The following is an 11,218-nucleotide window of genomic DNA, read 5'->3' as shown; positions in this document are numbered from 1 at the left end:
GGTTGCGCTCTGGATGACCTTTGAATATGAACACAAAGTAAAAAATAAAAAAGTTGACCCATGAATTTCCCCAATTTTCTTCTTTCTTCTATTGTGAGAGCAAGAGATTTTTCCAAATCTGTCATTTTGTGTCCTTTTAAGGTTGAAATTGAGAGATCAGAGTGAGAGAAGTTTTCTTTTTTTCTTTTTTCATATTGGAGACACTTGTCTGTTGAAAAGCAGAAAGTACAAATGTTTCTGCTGGTTGTTCTGACATTTGTTTGTGCTTGTGAAGCTATTCGGCTTCTTTATTTTTTTCACCGGGGGGGTTGCCTGTGTGCGATCTTTGCAATTTCCGCCCCAAAATTGTATTCTTGGAATTACCTGACTGCTTAACATTGGTCTTGAATATGACAAAAGTGGGCTACGGTTGCTATAACGTTGACTTTCAATGATTTGAACAAGCAGTTGTGCCAGCATCAGCTTCATCTGAAGGGAAACACCCTGAAACCCTGTGGGGTTGTAATTACATGTAACGACATTGCTACGTTTGGCCGATTAAGAAATCGCGAAATCCTCCCGAAGTACAATTTCGGTGAAGTTAACAATCGGACAGCTTCGAATTAAAAGCACGCTCGTACCTGCCTGGTTAAATTGTTGAACATGTTACATGATACTTTGTGACGCATGGAATTTTTTATTTTTCTTTCTTTCTTTTTTCGGGAGATTGACTCACTGTCATTCCCCCCCCCCCACCCCCGTATTGTTCAACAATATAATGACAAGAAGGGTGCTTAGTTACTGACTTACTTAACATCTGTATGCAACCATCACTCGTTGACATTTCGTTTTTTTAGATCAAGCACTGTTCAATTAAAAGTTATTAATTAGGGATTTGGTCGCGCATAAACTGCTAATATTCTGGCTATTATTTGCCCGGATGGTTTAGTGTCGGGTATTCGCGCGACGCGGCGTGACAGGTGGAGTTAAATTGCCGAATTTGGACGGCGTCCGTAATGAGCTTCTTAATCCCGACCACTGTCAGGCTCGGCGCTCCCGGGGTTGAGCGTAATCATTCTCCGCCAATATGAAATAACGAAGTATGAAGGGTAATTGTCGAACAAGTGGCCTCGCGGGAATCCTTACAAGATTGTTCCTGACACGGGCGGCCAACGCCGTCGCGTCGGCTGAGGACGCCGAGCAAAACAGCCGGGCCCGGCCGGCCGGCGCACACACCCGCGCGCAGAGCCACTCGCAAACAACATCCGCAGATTAAACCCTATTAATGCAAACACTAAACCCAAGTGGCAACTCCGCCGGCATAATGGGAAATTTAGCGGGAAAGCGAGGCCGATCATCAGCCGCAAATTTACCATAATGCCGGTAATCAGAGGAGACGGAGCAGCGGAGGGGAGGCGCCGGCAACAGAACAGGAGCGCTAATTAAACGGTGGCTCCGTCTTGCTTCCTGCCACCGCCGTCCTGAGACGACGGCGCCGCTTCTGGAATGTCCTCGGGAAATTTGTTTTCCGGCCAGGTGACGATTTGACGTTTCCCCGTCCGTCTCCGACCGAGTCCACCTTGCTGTCTGTCGATGGAATGAGTTGGAAATAATCTCCCGGCATGTTTTCCCATTTTATTTTCCTTTAAATGCATTTTCCATTTTTTTTTTTTTTTTTTTTTTTTGACACCTTTTCCTGCTTTGCAAATGAGGTGTCCTGGTGTCAGGGAGCGATTCGGCGCCCCAGCTAAAATGATAATCACCTTGTGATATTCTTGTCTGCTCAGGTGTCGCCGGGTTAATCACAAAATTAACTTATCATCTTCCTGGATGAAGTAATTAAGCGGCGCAGGACGAACTCTTCATATAATTGAGGGTGAATAATGAGGAAGAGGAAGGCTGTCTGGTTGTTTGGGGGGGGGGGGGGGGGGTTGCCACATGGGGGTGCACTTGGTGGAAGCTGCAGGAGGGGAAAAAAAAAAAAAAGGTTGCTGTGCCAGTTCCATCGCTGTGATAAAAGAGGCGCGGCGCTAATGAGAGGTAAATTATTTTATTATTTTCGTTCCTCACACGCTCTACTTTTTAATAAACTACCTTCAGTTTGACTAAAGCAGGCCAGGGTGGATTTATTTGATCCGCAGATTCACTTGCAGAGCAATAAAGTATACGTCTGGTCTAAGGTCACTGCGCAAACGTATAGTTTTATTTTTGTAAATGGGAGCTTTCGGTGACCTCGAATAAGTTACGAGGCTAACTTGACACGCCGCGTGTAATGTTTCCCCAAGTCGGTTGGTTTTTATTTTCAGCGTGGAAGTCAGGAAGAGAGACACATAGAATGCCTTCGAAGAGGAGACACTCCGTCCGAGTGTCAAAGATGATTGGACGCGCCGCGTTTCATATTGAGAGCTAACCGGATTGATTCTTGACTTGCCTGGTTTGCCAGGCAGCTACACCCTGAGGCTTCCCAGTGGTGTGTTTGGTGACACGTGTAAAGCTACGTTCGGACTGCCAGCCAAAATCCGAATTTTCAGCACATCGAGATTGAAACCGGATGGCTCTTTCGTAGTGCGAACAGTCACAAACCACATGAAATCCCTATTTCAATTTTTTATTTTTTTTTTAATTCTCGGATTGTTTGAGCCTTCAGTCCAGCGGCGTTGACCGCCCGCTTCCTTGTATGGGCCACCCCGGTTGACAAGCTACCAAATAAAAATGTTTTTCACGCTTCCACCGCGCACTCTGTGAAGTTTTTCTTTCCTCATGTTCGTTAATTCTCAAACGAACATGAAGGTCTGAATATGCATTAGAGGGCGTGTACCAAGGGCGGAGCTTATGTGCGATCAATTCCATGATGATTGTGATGTACAAAGGGGACGTGCTTGGATTCGTGCGTTCACGTTTTGAACATCCGTATTTTTTTGGGGGACAAACGTAGTTTTCTGGATTTCAGCGTCCGTCAGGTTTCAGGTTTGAACGCCGCGTACGTCTTTGTACACGAGGCCCGCGGCCTGTCGGGTCTCTCACTTTATACCATTCGCTGGTACCGATGGTCAAAACAGTGTTGAAAAAAAGCCAAAGAAAGCTAAAAAAAAGTGACGCCCCGTCCTCGGACGATTCTGCCTGTTTTTGGGAAACAACCCGAAATCTGGCAGAATCAAGTAGAGTCGTAGCGAGTCGTGCTAAAACCGCGAGATGAGAGAGTGCATGAACAGCCGCGTCGTTGACACCTCATCCCTGTCCGTTGAGCCAAAAACACGAAGAAAAGACGTCAGTCACAGCCATGCGGACATCCGCGCAGATCTCTCAACTCCCTGCGCAGCGGGAATCCGACACCGGCCCGCCGTCAACCGGCGCCCATGTTGGCTTAATGCGGCGGACTGTTCCAGCGGAGGCATTATTAGGACCATTATGTCCACCTCCGTTCCAAGGGGAGAAAAAAAAGAAAAAGAAAAGAAAAAGGCAACATCCGTCCGCCGGGCATTTTCAGCAACCGCGAGTGCATGAATACGGCAAATCAATACAGAGAATAGCAATCACGAGAAAGCGCTCAAGCATCAAGCCGCTTCAGTGGTGGTGGGGTTCGCGGGGTCGGGGGAGGGGGGCCGCGACATGCTATGCATCACTCGCTGGTTAACGGAACACGCGCGGCCTGCTTAGGCCTTTGCTCAATTCATCGACCGCTGCAAAGAAATCAACAGTGGCGAGCGCCTCGCGAGCTCCTGCAAGCCCGCGACGGACTCCATTCACACCGGCCCCTTTCGTTCCGCGAGGAGACAAATTGATGCCAGCGTCTGTCACCCTGCCTCCGAGTTCATTCGAATTTCTATTTCTTATTTCATTTTTTTTTTTTTTTTTTGTTCCTCCTCCTCCTCCTCCTCCTGCCCTCTTCATCCCGCCCATCCCGGATGATGCGTCTTGACTTCGTGAAGCGCACCATCCTAAATTCACTCTGCCCCCGTCGTGGCAGGGTGCCAGAGAACATCTGCGTGCGCGGATGCAAACGGCCTTTGTCATTCTTCTTGGGCAGCGACGGATGGAAAAGTGTGAGGAAAAAAAAAAAAACATACTTGAGGGACCTTGAGAGGAAATACTGTAAGATGTGAAAAACTTTTTTTTTGTGTGTGAAGGAGGGTCCAAGGAATCAACCTTTCAGGTTACGGACATTTCGCATTCTTCTTTTTGTGTCTGTAGTTTCTGCTTTGTTGTGCCTTTCACAAATGGTACCTTGTTTTCCAATCCACGCCCATTTATTTTTTTACCCTGAAACTTTATTTTTTATTTTTTTTTGTCATCAGTTTGATTTCAGCTCCTTGCTTAAAGTGACGCTCGGCCGGGCCTTCCACTTGGAAGAACAGGAAACAGAAAAACTAGGGAGCGGAAACGAGAGATGCAGAAGAAGATGCGGCACCATAAAGGACATTCCGGGATAAATCTTACGAACCAATGAAAATTGGGTTTGACGCAGACTTTTCTCATTTCTGCAAAGTTACCAGGCAGGCTAAACACACATATTGTTGTTCGATAACAATGGTGTACCACTAAATCATTTGTGGGACGTGGCAGTAAAGTGATAAGATAGTCCATCCGGTTACATCATCATTTCTGAAACCACAGAAGGGGAACAAAGCGGAAAAAAGAAAGAAAAAAAAAAAGTCATACGCAGCAAATATTTGTATTCGTTTATAATACAAATATTACAAACAAATATTTGCAAATGCTCAGAGGGTCCAGCAAAACACCAAACACTCTAAATATAAATAATCCAGTTGCTTTCCTAACAGCTCCACACGGCGATGCATCACGCTCACGATGAGGGGTCTGAATACATATTTCAGCCACAAAGGGCCCCTTGTCCATCATCCATCACCTCGCACCCCCCAAGACGGGACGCTCTCTGCGGGAAGATAATTCAGCCGTTGTGAGTCTCCAGCAGCAGATGATCTTTAATCTCCGCTGGAAAAATAAATAAAGAAATAAAAGTTTATGGCTTTCATAATTAAATTGGGTATCTTGGTGGAGGGGCTGCCTCGCCGTGATTAATCAGGTCCCACCGGTTGGAGTGGGTGAAGGCCGAGTTAGCAGGTGTTGCTCTCTCGGGCCCAAACCGTTACCGCTTGAGGAAAACCAGGGGGGGCGGGGGGGAAGCCTCAAAATTGCAAAGTTGACAGTCGGATGAGTCGGATGGATCGGATGGATCGGATGGATCGGATGCAGCAACCCAAGTCAGGTTCAATAGAAGTAGGAATCAGGATAATGAGCCAGAGTTTTGACAGCCTTAACATCTCCAGAAAGGGACAACACGCACTTTTTGTCTAGTTATAGAACGAGAGCAGCTACTTGCAACACACCTGAATGCATCATAGCTGTTGCTGCACAAGTCCAGCCATACGCTCCTGAGTTTTTCCAATAATGTTGTCATTGAAATCTCAAAGATCTTGCTGTTAAACACAGCTGACCATAAGCTCTTACCACACAACAGCTGAAGCAACTGTTTGAAAAAAAAATACTGTAGTTTTACATTTACTGTAGTTACATTTGTTTGATGTCAGCCAATTGTAATACTTTACAAATACCCCCAGAAATCCCCCCCCCCCCCCCCCACCCAGTATTTCCCTCTTTCAGGAAGGAACTTTGACCAGTTGATAATGAGGAATATGAGAGGGAATAAAGAATAGCAGAGGTGACCGTTTCGGACCAGGAAATAGCTGGTCCTTTACCTGTGGAGTAGTATCACAACGGCGCCCCCTACATGTTCGTGTTGTGAAGTATTTTGTCTCCATGCCAGACGGTCAACCTCCGCGTACGTCCCCGCGAGTCTCCGCCGAAGTTAGCCGAGTTGAGCCGCTGGCGGCCGCTTCCGCTTCATTGTCCCGCCGCGTGATGAAGCTACAATTTCCTATTTACTTTTTCCTCTGGGAAACGCCTGCGTCTCTCTGAGCCCATCAAACTCGGTCGCTGACGAGCTTTCCGAAGTGTCGTCGCCGTCGTTTTTTTTTTTTATCGCGCATCCGCAGAGACGTTTCCCAGATCTGAGACGGAGAGGTGCAAAAGTGCGAGAAACATTGGCAATCGAAGGTGACCGACGGCGGTTAGAGTTGCTGGGGGGGGGGGGGGGGCATCCTTGTTGTCCCAGGGCCGCCTTTCGAGACCGATGAACGGGAGCGACCGGGGGGGGGGGGGGCAACGGAAGGCCGCTCAAAGCCCGAGTGAGACGGCGCTCCAAGTCTACGGAGCGGATGAAGAGACAGGAAGGACGAGAGCCGAGTCGATATCTGCGCCGGAAGCTCGAAATGAACGCCGCGTCTAAACCCTGTGTCCACAATAACCGTCTGCACAATCACGCGGCTTCGACCCCAAGCCGCCGTTGAGTTTACCTTCACCCGAGGCGCCGTCGGGTGAGTTTTTTTTTTACTTTGGATTTCTTTTTTTCTCTCTCAGCCCCCCCCGCAACACTCAGCTTTGTTCGTGTTTGTCTGCGTGTGGTGTGGATGAGAAGCTGTATGGATTACACCCTGTGAAAGAAAAAAAAAAAGAAAAAAAAAGCCCCCCTCTCCAAGACCTGTTTTTGAGAGGGCTGGAATTGGCTGGCAAGCGCCGGTGGAAATTGAGACGGCAGCGGCGATGAGCGGCTCCGATGGTCGTCGTCTCACTTCTCTCTGACAAATGCGATTAAAATGGGGGGGGGGGCGTTATGTAAAGTTGGGATTATCGAGGTTTTGACAATCCTCTGTAAAGGAGAAGAAAAAAAAAAGAGCGAGAGAGTTGAGGGGACAACGTGCTTGGGAGAACTGCTTTCCCCCTGCCGTCCGTGAAGCTAAACATGCTAACGTGTTGGACTCTTTTTTTTTTTCTTTTCTTTTCTTTTCTTTTCTTTTCTTTTCTTTTCTTTTCGCGAAGCTGTAATAAAGAGGACGAGATGAGTTGAGTTGTTTTTTTCCTTTTCTTCTTTCGACCAATAATGACGTGCTGGTTTAGCGCACGATGTATCGGCGCCGGGGACGCAGCAGGTTAATAATAGCCTGTCGTCTGAGGTTGCGAGACGCTGTCAGATTTTACTTTCTACCGCTGGTGTTGAGCAGCAGAAAATCAGTCGAGCACGTTGCTCTTGTCAAGATCTAACAGCCTTCGGAACGGCGCGGCAATAACCTGCCGGTGCGTGCCCCCCCCCCCCCCGGACTTTGCAGCATCAGCATCAGACGGGCGCCACGGATAACTGCTTTTGTACCGCTCGCTCGCCAAATTTCTCCGCCTGGTTGAGTGTCTTCTTCCCCCCCAACACACACACACACACCCCTGTGGATTTCTACTTGCTTTGTCATTCAGGTTCACAGCTTTAATATTCAGTATGTTCGGAGTGCTGTGTGTTTGAACCGGTTGGTTCGCCTCTATTTGGATGCCCTCCGCCCTCCAGCACCCGGCTGGGCGTCTCGCCTCCAACGCGGGGAAGGCGTTGGCGAGCTACGTCGGCCCTCGGCAAGACCCCCTTCTGAAGAATAATGCAGCGTAAGCTGAGGAAGTCAAGGTCCATATTTTTTTAATTCCAGGGTTATTTGGGCTCCCGTGAATACCGCAGGCGCGTTTCAAATAGTTTGCTTTACTATGTAAATACACCCATTACACTCGGGCACGTCATGTTAAACTCGATTTTGGAACCTGTCTGTCCATCTTTTGATAGATAAAGTCCTTCTCAAGCCCCGGTAGTCACTTTTCGCGAAATTATTCTCAGTTTATTTACACTTCAAATGAGTAACTACCGCAGCGCTAGCAGACGTAGCCCGGGGGGTTTCCAGTTTCACAAAAGATAAAGTCAAAGCTAAAGTCTTCAGTAGCTAGCGCTGAATGCGATACATCCAAATATTTGAATACATTAACAAAAGAAAAAAGAAAAAAACTTTATCAATCAAACGACAGACGGAACAATTTTAAAAGGGAGTCTTGCCTGGGCGTGTGTTGGGAGTAGGGTGTGCTTCCTTTTTAAATAGCTAATATCATTAGCCTAATAGCATAATTGCCTAAGTCTTTTTTTTGGCCAAATTGTGATACCTGAAAAAAAGAAATTACCAATGTTCTTGTTAAAAAAAAAGAAGTTTTTTTCTTGTTTTTCCGAAAACGTTCAAACACGACTTAGGCAACTATCCTATTAGGCTAACGATATATATATATACATATATATATATATATATATGTATATATATATATTAAAAAAACAGCAAGCGATTTGAAAACTTTCTGCAGCGCTCACAAGACGATGCAGATGCAGTAGTGCGTATCGAAAGTGAAATATTCCTTTAAGCTGAAAGATTAGCTCTAAAAAGTGTTACTCGCTGTTTTACATCCTTTGTGCGGTTAAACTGTGTATTTACTGGGTATTCTCTATTTGCTGCTGCTGCTGCTGCTGCTGCTGCTGCTGCTGCTGCTGCTGCAACAGCTCTGTTCCCCCTCGGGCCTCATTACAATTCCATCTTGTATCATCCTCACTGGTGCTGGCACATCCGCTCTCCATCCAGCGTGACATCCCCAGGATGCGCGCCGAGCCCATCGCGGGGTCTCACCGCCCGCCCACCACCACCACCACCACCACCACCACCACCCCTCCTCCCCCCTGTCTCACCCGCTCACCTGGCCCTCCGGCCTCTGGGCTGCCAACCTCAGATGGTTAATTATCTCTTGTCTGAGCCGTGATCATCTTCCCTCGGGGGCCCGCGGCAGCATCGCGCGCCGTATCGGAGGCAGCCAATTGAACCCCCCCCGCCCCTAACACACACACACACACACAACCCCCCAGTTCCCAGCCCACTGGGTCGTCCAACCACCTGGCTAATAACGATTCATGCGGCTGCCAATCTGGCTGAGGCGCGCCATCAATATTTCTGTCTGTCTGCAGGATAACGTCAATTAGGAGACGGGGAAATCCGAACATGGAGGCGCGGGGCAAACACCACCGCTCACTCCCAATATCAACCCACTGGTAAATGTTTGAATTTGGCGAGTCGTCTGTAATGTAATGTAATGTAATGTAATGTACTGTCCTGTGGCGATTTCAATTGCCCAAAGATGTCATAAATAGGCAGATTTCTTCGAGCAGAAACAAAGTCAGGAGTGATTAATTGTGATATCGATGGAGGAGGGAATACAGGGTTTCCTCTTTGTGGAAATGCTTTTGTTCCCAATGTTAAAGGTTCAGGCTGCTAAATTCAAAATTCACTTGACCTTTTTCTTAAAAAAAAAAAAAAAAAAAAGAAGAAAGAAATGGATAAATAATCAATCGATCTCGCCTTGCAGTGAATTTCTCAGAAAATAGATGCCATGAATGTTTTGTTTTGTTTTAAAATGAGCCCTCTGTGACATCACAGAGACGACTAATACCAGCTCCCAGGTTACAGCCAGTGTTGTTGGGATTACTCCATAAAAAAGCAATCCAACGACTGATTACTGATCACTCCTTTAAAAAGTAATCAAATTACTTCTTGAACTACTTCTGCTTCATAAGTAATCGACTACTAATTACTTTGTTTTTTTGTTTTTTTTTTAAAAAAAGGATAAAGTAACAGTACAATGAACCACAACATTCTTTCATTTCGACGAGATGAACTCAAAACAATGTTTGTGCTTCCAGCTATCAAATGCAACCGCTGTTTTTTCTTTTGCCGCCGCCATGCTTGTTTTGGTGCGTCGTGGCACATCAGTGACGTCGCACGCACGGCTAGGGTGTCTTTGTGGACAACGAGACTTCTTTAGCTTGCAAAGCATTTTCAGAAAAGTAATGGAATCGCTACGTGATAAAGTAATTATGGCGTAATTACCGTTTCTGCCAGAGTAATCCCGTTACATCACTCTGTTACTAAAAAAAAAAGTAGTTCAATTACAGTAGTGGATTACTTAGTAATGGATTACTTTCCCCCACTTGAAGTAACAAATCACGCACAGCCCCTTAGCCATCCTAGGAAAAAAAAAATAGATGTCTGGGTGGTTGTTTTTTTTTTTTTTTTGCACTGATTTTCAAAGACGGCCGCCCATTGGAGTGTGAAACGCTTTTTGCATATACTTTCCGGGGGAAACTGTCAGTTGCTCGGACGTTTCACGCTGCCGCGAATCAAAGCTCCATCCACTAGACCTGAGATCAAATACTGCCCTCTATCTATTTCTAGATGCCTTCCCATGTCACCCCCCCACACCCCCAACCCGCCCCCCCTTCTTTTGCATCCACGAGATGAGATTATGTTAAAATTCCCGACAGAGGCAGCCTCTGACTTTTAACACGCCTCCCTGGGTGGCGTGTTAAGAGTCAGACGCTGTCTTAATCACGGCCAACAGCAGGGGGGCGGGGGCGCCTCGGAGCTCTGCTATGTTAATGGCAACAGCAGCGAGTGAACAGGGAGTGTCAGCGGGAAGGCGGGGTGGGGAGAGGGTGGGGGGGGGCGGCGGCTCCGTACCCCAGGCCCTACGACGTGGGCCGGGGTTATTATCTGCAATTACCCTGATTACTGAGCCCCTCATTTGAATAAGTAAGGTGACATCCATTTTTGTTACGACCGAGCCGAGCCGTCAGCCTCCCCCATTAAACCGTCGGGCCGATTGGATCCGTTCTCCGCTCCCGCTCGTCCGCCGCGTTGGCATTTGATGACGGTGCAGCATTCTCTGCCACCCCCCCAGGCCCCCACCCCCCACCACCAATCCCAACCCCCCAACCCCCCAACCCCAACCCTCGCCCCTCTTCCACAACTGTTTTCACTAAAACGCGGCCGCGCCTCATTGCATTTAATAAAAGCACTTTCCGGCGAAGCAGCGCGGCTGCCTGTGAAAGTCATTTCTCCCCCCCACCCCCACCCCCCTGCCCCCCCACCACCCAAATATGTAGTTATTGCTAATTCTCCCCGCGTCCGCGGACAAATATTGCTGCTGGGGGAGCGCCGTATCGAGTGATCAATCATATCACCTCTCTGAACCCGCCATGCAATTTATTAAGTGGCGAACAAATGGGCCAGAGCAGGCGAGCGGCTGTTCCCAGGGCCAGGGAATGTAAATCTAAGCAGGGTAACAAATTAGTCCCACTTTTGCTTTTTTTTTTTTTTTGATTTTCATTTTTTTAAACCCCACCCCGCCACCACCACCACCGCCGCCGCCACCGCCACTCCACACACGAATCTGCTTGCACGCTATAAATGGCTGGTGGCAATAAAAGGCAGACCCCAAGGTAGACGTTAAACTTGCAAAGGTTGTGAGAGGAGGAGTTTTGCGT

The sequence above is a fragment of the Nelusetta ayraudi genome, unplaced genomic scaffold (genome assembly GCF_046127955.1).
Source record: "Nelusetta ayraudi isolate G7.1 ecotype Tasmania unplaced genomic scaffold, CSIRO-AGI_Nayr_v1 ptg000073l, whole genome shotgun sequence".
Lineage (NCBI taxonomy): Eukaryota > Metazoa > Chordata > Actinopteri > Tetraodontiformes > Monacanthidae > Nelusetta > Nelusetta ayraudi.
The sequence above is the reverse complement of the archived record's forward strand: the minus strand, read 5'-3'. Positions refer to the sequence as shown.